The sequence below is a fragment of the Mastigoproctus giganteus genome, chromosome 1 (genome assembly GCF_048544385.1).
Source record: "Mastigoproctus giganteus isolate SK-2022 chromosome 1, ASM4854438v1, whole genome shotgun sequence".
Classification (NCBI taxonomy): Eukaryota; Metazoa; Arthropoda; class Arachnida; order Uropygi; family Thelyphonidae; genus Mastigoproctus; species Mastigoproctus giganteus.
In genome coordinates, this window is record NC_143575.1 from 20547863 (window position 1) to 20560257 (window position 12395).

The window sequence follows — 12395 nt, forward strand, 5'->3', positions numbered from 1 at the left end:
TTATATAGTTAATTTCAAGCCATAATATATTTTGCCTTGCGCATTTAGTCTTCAAAAAAATTAATTTTTGATGTACTGACTTTGAATAAAAGATAATTAGAAAAACCTAAATATTAGTATACGCTTCAGGACAGTTCGGCTGAAAGAACAACCATTCGTTAACTTTTCCCTAAGCTGAAAATAAAAACAAAGCAGCATTTCCCAAAGTAGTCCCCTAAATTAAATAGGTTTCTTCTGTGCATATACTCTTGTCTGTAGACATTATACGCATAATTTTATAATTCATCATTCTTTTAAATTATATAATTATACAAATAGGGCACAGCTTCAGTCTGTGAGTAGTATCGAGCAAACTAAGTGCATCGATCTAATACTGTGGGCTCTTCACGAATGAATTCTCTGGGCATTGCACTATGCACTTTTAAATAAAAAGTATCGCTCTAATGGAGACATATATTGCTATTTACTTAAAATGAATGAACTTTTAACAAACATTAATGCATTATTATATTTTGTTTCATTATTCTTAGAGATTTAAAGCATAAATTTTTCTTAGTCCAACACCACTTCAATAGTTAACATATACGTCGGCGGCGCTAATGTGTAGCTGTGATGATTGCTTTTATATGTGCTCTTGCTAACTAATTTATAAATATGGGTTTAGGGTGTTTATTTTAAGTTCTTTTGTGAAAATCTAGTATTGTGTGATAAGGTTCATCAGGTTTGACTATTTATAATCATGGAAAGATAATATTTACGCTAAATTTACGATAAGTCTGTTTTGGCAGTTAGAGCATTCTTTGGTTTAACTGTCAATTCCAGCTGCCTATGCATAGCGCTGGAATTTGAAAGTTTGAAGAGCTGCTTTTTGAATTCTACAAGTTATGGATGCAGGGAACTTTAATTAGGTGGAAGGGTTTGTCAGATGGATTAGTTGTATCTAATTTTGGGACAAAATATCATCTTATCGGAAAAGATATAGATTTTTAAAGACTTTGAGTTTTAATTAGTAAAGGCTATACAGCCATATAATAGCGCCACCGCAGGAGAAACACTTGGTGACCTACTCCAGTATTTTTCACCAGAAAACTTCATGAATGATCTCAAGAATAAATCGATAATGCTAGGAAAGGTCAGTGGAACGAAGAGAAGAGGTCGGCAAAGAACACACTGGCTCGATACCATCAAGAGTGACACTGGCATGAGCATGAAGGACTTGGAAGAAACTGTTGAAGACCGGACAGCATGAAGGCAGTTCGCCCATAAAGTCTCCGAAATTCGGCTGAGACTGAACGGATGAAAATAACAACACGACTTTCCCAGATGCATATAAAACTTGATGTTTGCTCTTTAAAACCTATAACAGCTACAAACTGATCTGTAATAGTGCCACAGAAAAGGTCAGGCTGGCAAAGGCAGATTAAGAGAAATTGCTGGAAAAGAGAGCAAAGAGTACGGATAAGGAATTCTTCACATATATATATGCAAAGAAGATAAGGACAAACCAGTTCGGACCCTTATGTAATGGATATTAGATACCCCAGTTGAAGTTGCAGATGAACTCAACAGTTACTTTGCATCGATATTTACAAAAAGAAACCCCTTTGTGCCAATGAGAAATTATGGGAGTGAAGTTGAAAAAAAATGTAATTAATGATGTTGAAATTTAATGAAAAAACTTTCGAGCCTACAGGCCAGTAAGGCTCCTGGGGTTGATGGCATAAACCCTATAATCTTAAAGGAGGCGGCAAGTGAGTGCATTGAACCATTGAGGCTAATTGTGAGAGCATCACTGTACTCGGGAGTGATTCCGTTGGATTGGAAAAGTACCAATGTATCTCCAATACGTAAGGGCAGTTCTAAGAGTGAAGTGGGAAATTACCGGGCTGTCAGTGAGTAGCAGGAAAAATCATGGATCAAGAATGGAATTCAGGTTCATTTAGATAGAAATTAAATTCTGAAGATTACTCAGCAAGGTTTTGTAAAGGGAAAATCATGTTTAACTAATCTGGTTAGCTATTTTGACAGGGTCACTCAAGAGCTGTACTTAGGGAATAATTTTGACATTGTTTATTTGGATTTCAGCAAAGCATTCGATTCAGTCCCACATGAGCAGTTACTTTATAAGCTGGAACAGGTTGGAATCACAGGGAAAATCCTCAGATGGATAGCTGGATGGCTTCAAGGCAGGAAGCAGAGGGTTGTGATAAATGGTTATTCCTCAGGTGGTGTTCCCCAAGGATCAGTATTATGACCACTGTTGTTTTTAATTTTCATAAATGATGTGATGAAGGGATAGAGGGCGTGATGTCTAAATTTGTAGATAATGTAAAGATTGGTAGAGTAGTTAATGATGACTGCCAAGCAGAGCTTCTTCAGCGTGACTTAGATAGACTCCAAGGATGGTTAGAAAAAAATGGCGGTTATGCTTTAATCCAGCAAAGTGTAAGTTATTACACATGGGGAAGAGTAACCCCAAGATAACTTATACACTTGGCGGAGTTGAACTAAAGCCGGTAGTGGAGAAAAGGGACTTGGGTGTTACGATACAGTCAAACATGAAGTTCTCCGAGCATTGTAGACAGGTTGCAAGCAAGGCCCATGGTGTCCTATCGATGATTTATCGAACATTTGCTAGTACAGATATGGACGTCATAATCCCATCATATAAGGCTATTGTTAGACCACACTTGGAACACTGTGTACAAGTATACAAGTACCTAAAGAAAGACACCGTGCTTCTTGAAAGAGTGCAAAGAAAGGTAACTCGCCTGGCGAAATCGGCAAAAAGGTGTCCATGTGAAGAAAGACTTCGAATATGTGGGTTGCACAGCTTGGAAACTAGGCACCTTAGAGGAGACTTGATTGAGGTGTTTAAGGCTGAGAGGCATATGTAAAATGAATGAGGACTAAATTTTCACAGTTATAAATGATTCTAGAACAAGGGGCTATAATTTCAAGTTATAGGAGATGTTTAGACTAGATTGAAAGATGTTTTATTTTTACCAGTAATTATAACTTACTAGTAATTATAACTTTTACCAGTAATTATAACTTATTCCAGTAATTATAAATTACTGGAATAAGTTACCTACATGGGTGGTAGAGGCTGACAGTTTGCGGAAAAGGAGTGGATAATTACCTACGGGAGGAGGGAAACGCATAGGTTGTCTATTTCCCTTTCTCTTATTAATTGTTTATTTTTTATTTTCTTATTATTTTTTTATTTTATTTTATTTTTTATATATTTTATTTTTTATTTATTTATTTTTATTTTTTATTTATTTATTTATTTATTATTTTTTTTATTCATTATTTTTTTTTTGGATGGCAGCATAAGCCATAGGCTTCCTTGCACCATGTGGCCATTGCTAATACTAATACTTTATATAAATTGAAGTACGAATGCATTTCATGCCTACGAGATGCACATACATATAGCTTTCTATTTTACACAAACCGGCTGAGCACGCATGCCATAACCAATCACTGACGACCATGAAGGTATCTGAGCAAGAAAATATACACAGAATATCGCACCCTCTTAAAATACGTAGGAGGACCGACCAAGGTATGATAAATAAACTGAAATCATTAAGGAAAATGATCCATGCATAACTTTCCCTAATGAAACGGCCTGGGATATGTCACCAACTTCTAAAAATAGGTAGGCCTGCTGCCACATTAAAAAAAAAAAAAAAACATTGCATCAATAAGAAGTACCAGTATGTACTTTTACTACGTGGAAAAACCTGGTATTGCCACCCCTCGATCCCTCACAAAAAAACGTAGCTAAGTGGTCAACGCCAGACCGCAGCAGTAGACGTTTTACTTGGCACTGGTTCGATTCCACATGACTGTTAAATACTGATTCTTGTCAAAACAATTAGTTACTAACGCCTCTGAAGTACGCGATCGTGTACTGAAATATTCCTCTGAAGTACGCGATTATTTGAAAGCAAAAAGTTTGAAATTTCTCAAAAACAATGTTCTCCTGAGAACGTCCCCTCTTCCGATCCTCCCTTTCCCCTTACCACCAAGATTAAAATTTGATATTGGTACGCTGCTCTATCACCAACATTTTGCGTTTACTACAAAATAAAACTCGAGATGCGGCGCCTCACTTGTCATCAAGACTGTCAACCGACCGTCGACTTCTGAACATGTCACAACTTGCACCCTATTTTCGGATAAGCGTATCGAACATAACGTGACAGGTATCACGCATTCTGATATATTATGTATTTCCGGAAAATTTTTGAGATAGGGAGAGAGAATATTTGCGTTTCAATTTAATTTTATGATTTAGGATACATCGTAATACTAAGAAAGTAGTTAAAAATATTAATCTTCTTCTGGAACGCTTCTCCAGCCTCTGTAATTATTTCTTTTCATTGACGTAATTTGACTTAATGCACAACTTTATTTAACGTCCTATGACAGTATAGTTTGGAGAGGTCTGGGTTCCATTTCTTAGGTGTTTCAATCAAAGCTGCAATTAACTGATTTCGCGCTAGGGGAGTAGGGTTCCCCAATGCGTTATCCCAGGTTTTTCAGCCAGCACGACACGAATATCGGCCAATGAACACACGCCTGTACAGATATAATCCATGATACACACCATATGAACACGCAAACCACATGAGCTGTCCAACTGTGATCAGAGTATTCGATGCGCACAAGACCCCTTGATTACTTATTAAAAAAGGTTATTTAATTTGAAGAGCAGATTTGCTGATATTTATGAATCGTATTTAGCCTTATGGCTAACTGGAGTAACTGAAATCAGCCAGTTATAGAATAAATAGTTTTAAAAATTTTCGAATCATATCATTACATGGGAGGGCACAAATTCAAACTGAGGAAGGATAGTTGCAGGACAGATGTGCGAAAAGTTTGCCTCCAATTAGCGGGTAGTTTGAATAAATTCAAAGAACTAGACAAAGTACTGGAAGGGATGGACAGGTGACGTGAGAAGTAGGGTTTTTTTTTTTTTTTTTGGCTGAGTCTTTATAAGCTTGCTTTCTGCTATCGTTTGTCACTACTAATACTAATCGCCGAATAAAAATAATCTATGAACTTGGTAAACTGAGTAACCACTCAGATCATTAGTAAAAATTATAAATATGAATTATAAATGTATATTTCAATTCATTATAAATAATAAATATACATTACAGCAAATTATAAATGGCAATGGAAATTGTTAAGCAAATTTTAAATTCAAAATTAAGCGACCTTCTTCCCAGAAATGAGTTCGTTGCAGGAAGTACAAAAACATCGTAAAATGAGCATTCATGATAAAGCGTAAATTTTCCTTGGAGAAAATTATAATGAAAACAAGTAGTTCAAAACCACATTAAAGGGATTAATAACTGTAGTTTCAGTACACAATACTGTATACGGTATTACATGAACGGGTTCACTTGTGACGCGAAGTGTTCTGTTCCACTGTTTTTTTTTTTACAAATGAGGTAAACTGAATTTACGAAAGTGGTTTATTGCCGAACAGTCTAATCGTATCTAAGTCAAACACCACGAAGGTTAAATTATTTTTCAATCCCTTTATTAGGAAACTCCTAGGGTTCCTATACAGTATTATGACTTCTAAACGATACCACGTAGGCTGGCACAAACTAATTAAGAGTACATTAGAACATACACTACGTACAAAGCTAGGTTGTAAGTGCTATTGTAAGTGCTATTACTCAACTTCGACTACCGGTGTAAATCGAACCCGCGCTGCTTGTACATGGTGTGAGAGAACAGCGACACTATCAAATGCGCTGCTACCCACGTGGATAGCAAGTTTGACTTTTTTTACATTTATTTATTACAGTATCATGTACAGCAGTACTTTCAATTTGTAATTATTGAAAAAAATTTTTTCAATAATTACAAATTGAAAAAAAATTTTAAAAAATAAGTGCTGCCGTTATGTGACAATAGGGAGTTTTTTCTTTCTTTTATTTATATTTACATAAACTCCTTAGAATAGTCTAATTGTCTAAGATATATTCAAGGGAAAATAACTTTCCTGCTGACACACAAGAAACCCAATGTAGACAAAGTATTTATCAAAATAATGATGTATTTTTAATACCTTGAGAAATACACATACACTACCCAAAAAAAGTACAAACCTTTGCATTAAGACAGTCAAGACAGAAAAAATGCAAATAAATGTGAAAAAAATGCAAAGAAAACTGTGAAGTGGAGGTGATGACGTTTGCCTCCTTGAGTATAAAGACTGCACAGGATGTTCGACTGCCGAAATCTGAAGTCAGAATAGTGAAAATGCGTAATCTATCAAACTTTGAAAACAGTCTTATCGTGGGTACTAGAGTTTAGCAGGAGCCGCGATTCAAGAAACTAAAGACATAACTGGTTTCTCAAAAAGCATCCATCTCAAAGGTTTTTAATGACTGGAAAGGAAAATGGTTCTTCCACATCTCAAAGACGTAAATGTGGTAGAAAAACAATACTTAAAGAACGAAGCCGTCGTACTCTTAGGACTGTGTTCGGAAAATTAGGACATCCAGTGTGCAGAAAATAACATCTGAATTCAACCAAGCCCAGAACTACCCTAGTTCAGCCCGTACCATAAGTAGGGAATTGAAGAAATTGAATACTGGCAGTCGCTTGCCTATTCGGAAGCCACTTGTTTCAGAGAAAAACAGAAAAATCCGCTTCAGTGGTGCCTAGAACGTCGTGATTGGACAGTGGAACAATGGAAGAAAGTTATGTGGTCAGACGAATCATGATACACTTTGTTTTGCACTGATGGTAGGCAGAGAGTGTGGTGAGAACCTCACGAAGCGACGGACCCTGATTGCATTGTTAAGACAACCCAAGCATCTGGAGCTGGTATCATGATATGGGGAATGTTTTGTTGGCACGGACTGGGTCCGGTGATACCGGTGGAAGACCAAATATCATCCAGAGAGTACCTGAATTTTGTATCAGACCTACTGCACCCTGCAACGTTACACTTTCATCCCGAAGATGATGGCCGCTTTATGGATGACAATGCAACAGCGCATCGTGCCAGAATGGTTCGGAGAACATGACACGAATTTCCGCCATCTTCCCTGGCCCACATATTCATTGATCTCAAACCTACTGAGAACGTGTGGAATATGCTGGAGAGAGCTATCCTTCAATTCTGTCGCAGCTACGTATTTTGCTGGAAGAATGGTTACAATTATACCAAAACGCACTAAAACACTTTAGAGAATCCATGACGCGTCGCCCACTTGCTGTTATTCGAAACAAAAGCGGTCCGATTCGATACTGAATAAAGGTTCGTATTTTTTGGCCAGTGTGTGTACTTATTTTTTTACGGACTATATAATATTATATTATATTATTTTTAAGGACTATATTTTTTAAGGACTATATTATTTTTTACGGACTATATTATATTTCTAAATGAATAAGACTTGTTTTAAACTAAAAACTGTATTTGTGCTAATAATCAACCATATAGACCAATAATAAAATATTTTCTTACAGTGACTAGACTAGAGATCTTATAGGGTCAAAATATTTGAATTTTATCCAATCGGGCCCAAGCTAGAGAGTGAATTCAAGCATTATCCATAATCGAACGAAACCCCCGATTTTTTTTTTTTTTTTTCCACACTAACTCTATCCGGGCCTGAGTGTCTGACAAGGCAAAAGGACATGAAAAAAGTTTCTTCCATTCCTGCGATACACGCTAGTAAAATAAATAACCTTTATTGTGATGCTAGAAAACAAAGCACCTACTATTCAGATAGACTACATCAGAAATTAGGCACTACCATAAACAGCAAGTAAGATTCATCTTTATCCAACTGTGCCATCATCAATAATGCAGGGACCATATTTTCCGAACCTATATTCGGGACACATTCTATAACAAAGGATTTTTCTGATTTCCCTTTTTTCACATGAAAAGTCCTACAAATGTATAAAAAATTTAATCTTTCTTTTTCTTTTTTTAGGATTTATTCCATTAACACAACGGTTCTCCTCAACCTAACAATCGAAAAGTCATTCATTTATTATTTTTTTCCACTTTCTTTTATCTTCCTAATCTCCGTCCACCAGACCTCTTCTATTCATAGCTGCTCTCACACCCTCTATCCACATCCTCCTTGGTCTTCCTGTTTTTTCTTCTCCATGGAATCCATTCCATGGCTGCTCTGGGCAATCTGTCGTCCTCCATTCTCTTCACATGGCCAAACCACTCCAATCTTTTCTCCTCTATTTTATCCATGGTTTTTTGGACGTTCATTGTGTTCCTTATCATGTCATTTCTAACTTTTTCAGTTCTAGACTTTCTTGCCGATCTTCGCCAAAAATCCATCTCAACAGCCAATAGTTTTTTTTTTTTTTTTTTGTCTTTCAGTTAAGGTCCAAGTCTCACATCCATATAATAAAACACTTTGTAGTATTGCATTATATATTTGATGTTTATATATTATATATTTGATGTTAATAATATTTTTATTCCATGGCACAGAACTGAACATACCTATGACCTTTCTAAAAAGTACTTTGGTAGGTATCAATCCAGCTTAACTCTGAAGTTCCCTAACTCTTAACCTTAACTTATTCCACTAATTAAATTGAATCGCATAGTAATAACAAACTACTTTTCTTCAAAAGGATAAAAATATCATGAAAAAAAATACAAAATTCAGCAAAAACATTTATTATTATCAGTTAATAAGGCACTTCTGACACTGGGTTTTTCTCTTTCGTTCTCGGCGTTACTTTTCTTCTAAAAAACTACTCACTTTGTACAAATATCAAATCCACCCTACCATGGAATATTATTTCCACATCTAGGGTAGTGCCTTCAAAACCTCTCTTGGGCTTCTAGACGCCATTCAAAAGAGGGCCGACAGGTTAATTAACGAGCCAATCTTACAAAGTTCAGTTTATACAGCATACCTTTTCTATAGACACTTCCATTGGCAATGTTCTTCTGAATTCGCATCTGGACTCCCCCCCCCCTCATCCAAACCAGTCCGAATACGTGCCGTAAACAGTCGGCATCCATTTACTGACCAACTTCAAAATTACAGAACCAACTTTTCTTCTTTCTCATCTATCCCTTTAACATCCGTTTTCTGGAACAACTTCGAATTCAGAAGCTGAATTCGAATTCCGACAAATATCTTCTGTCTTCTCAACCTTCAATCCATGCATGGTGCTAAGTTCTATAGGTTCCTGTACCTTTCGTGTTTGAGGTTTTCATTTAAAAAATATATTTTTATTTTCGTAATTCATATAGAGATTTTACAATTTCAATGGCAATAAATAATTTTTTTCGATTCCCAAAAATTGCTAATAAATAAAAATAACCACAATCGCAGCGTTTGTGCCTGGTAAAAAAAGAGAACGAATTCACACAATCTCTCTAAGTCTGGAATATTAATGCTTTCACAATACATATATTTTATTTAAAGTACATTTAACCAATTCTGATCTGTAGATACATCTAAAATAAATAAATTTTCTGTTTATACTCCGAGACGACCAAACGGTCAGAGGAGTTCACAAGATAGACAGAATACAAGAAACAGCACCGTATTCAGCAGTCACGGGCTTGAATCCCAGTCACTCTAAGCACGTGTACTTATGCCCCGCGCGCCTGACCACTAGGCTATGAACTGGGTCTCCCTGTTCCATTTGGCTGGCAAGCTTCCGTTAAGATATTTTCTATTAGTAATTTTAATAATTCATATTAATATAGTTTAATTCCACCATTTCGGCAAAATTGTGCAATTTCGGGACATTTTCATGGTTTGAGGACATCGGAGCAGAATCCTTGAAATCAGGACTGTCCAAAAATTTTTCAGAGATGATCTCCGAATCGATAACAGATATAGATTTACTACTTTTTTGGAACAACCAATAGATTCGCAGATTTGACCTTGGGTGTTCTTTCGTGAAAGCAACTATGAAAAAGAACATGTCCGTTTTAATTAGTAAACCTTCAATACAAAAATAATAAATTCGTTTTTAATAGATGATATTAGTTTTCAACCCAAAATAATCCTGAAATTTTGTGATAATATAATTTCGACCAAGCCGAACCCGAATGTTTTATTTTTGCTCGACCCAGCCTGACCAGTAGGCCAGGACAAGCCTATGCCTGTGCAGACTTCTAAACTGGACCTGGCCCACTGGTCAGTTCCAGTCTAGAAGTCTTGCAAACATTATGTAACCAAGATTCACACGTATACAGGAGTCAATCTTACTTACACTACAGACTAATATTCTTCTACGTAACCATATCAGAATTCACTTAAAGTGTGTCTCTGGCTGTTCCTGTAGCGCAGTGATTCCCAATATTTTGTCACTCAAGTCACACTTGAAGTTAATAAAACGCATATTCACGACACACCTAAGTACTGATTGCTATTGAATTCAGTGGGAATTTTTCATACTCTGGCGACACACACTTGAAACGGATCGTGGAAGACCAATATGCCAAAGCACAACGGTTGTAAATCACTGCTATAGAGTTGTATATACATTTCCAACGTAAGATTCGGAAACAAGAAAAATCGTAAAAAACAAAAAAATATATGTGTGCAATTTAATATATTTTTTATTGATAGATAATATAAAATTTTTAACCGAAAGTAAGCCCAAAATTTTGCTACAAGATTTGATTAATATAATCTCAACCAAACCAGAATATATATTATTTAAATTCATTTGCAATATTCATTTTATCTATACTTAAATATTATTTTTATTTATAACGTTTATTAACAGATTTATCAGCACAACGCTAGTTCCCAATTACACTTTCACACTTTGATGGTCATAACGTTTGTCTCTTTACCCCTGAAACGGACACTTACCCGTTAAAACATTTTCATTAATCGTTTCAATGAGGACAGTCTGCAAGCGCGAAACCTGACAGAGTGCGGTGAGCCGCAATTAGCGAGTAAATCGTACTACTTTCTGTGTCATCTTGACAGACGGGAGGGGTTGTGTATCCAAAAGTCGGAAGTGATGCAACACCTTCTATCGATGACGACATCCAGAAAACTAACCCGGAAGGTAACTCAAGTCATCGAGACGCGAGCGCGTAAGAGGGAGCGAAGAGTGAGGTTTTCTTGGAGGGCACTTCGGCACAGGTCAGCGACCTCGCCGTTTGAGGTGCGCGCGGGAGAAAAGAGAACTAGCGCGTGAGCGAGACGGCGTTCATGCTTTTTGCTACGCGATTTCGTGCTGCGAGCCACGCAATCGACGTTCATTTCGTAGAAGTAATCGTTGGAGCTCAAAACGTCAGCAATCACTTGCTGGGTGGGGGAAGAGAGGGAAGGAGAGTCACAAATCACCCCCGAAAGATGTAAAACAGGAACATAAAACGTTCCATTATTCCAGAAACTGCAGCCTCGCGGGTGAACTGGAAACAGGCCTGTTTTCAACGTCGCAACATCGGATTCTTAATGATTCACTTCACTGAAGAATAAAAATAATAAACTCGTGATTATTATTAGTAACAGTATTTACTGATAAATGATTCTCTGTAATCAAAAGAAACCTTTGGAGCAAATAGCGATCCATAAAATTGGCACTTTTATTATTTATTCATTAACACCTGCAGGTGCATTTTCTGTAATGAGTTATAAGCACTTGCTTAAGCACTTCAAAAAAGCCATAAGGGCAGGGAATGATTTCTATCAAAACGGCTTCAGGGTTCAATATGCGTTTAGAATAACACTGAACAGTTGTGCGTGTGAGTGACCGTACGATCAAAAAGTTCGTTATAAAACCATTTTCTCCAAGTCGATAAATTTTAAATAAATAACCTTCTAGTATACAGGGGGTTCTCGAATGTGGTTTACTGCCAAGGTCAATAAATTCATAGATAGTCTCTTTCAAAGATCTTACTATCCGTTTGTGAAAATAATTCTGATTCGTCTCTGAAAACCATGATATTCAACACGTTGCCATTCCAGGGAAGTCTCTGCGGCGGTTCTTCTTTATGGAAGATGAAATGGTTGCAGATTCAAGGTAGGGGAGAGAAAATAAAAAGAGAAATGAGACTGAGAAAGAAAGTGAAAAGGACAATGTAGGAATAAAGAAAGAAAGAGAGAGAGAGACTGAATGATAGAGAGAGAAAATGTAAAAAGGGAAGAGAGAGAGAAATGACAGACTGAATGAGAGAGAGAATTAGAATGAAAAAAGGGGGAAAGAGAGAGAGAGAGAGAGAGAGAGAGAGAGAGAGAGACATGAGAGAGAGATTAAAAAGAGAGAATGAGAAAGAAAATGAAAAAAAGGGGAAGAGAGAGAGAGAGATGATGATCATGAAATGAGAGAAGAGCAATAAAAGAGACAGAACGAGAAAGATAGGAGGAAAAAAAACAGAAAGTGCAAGA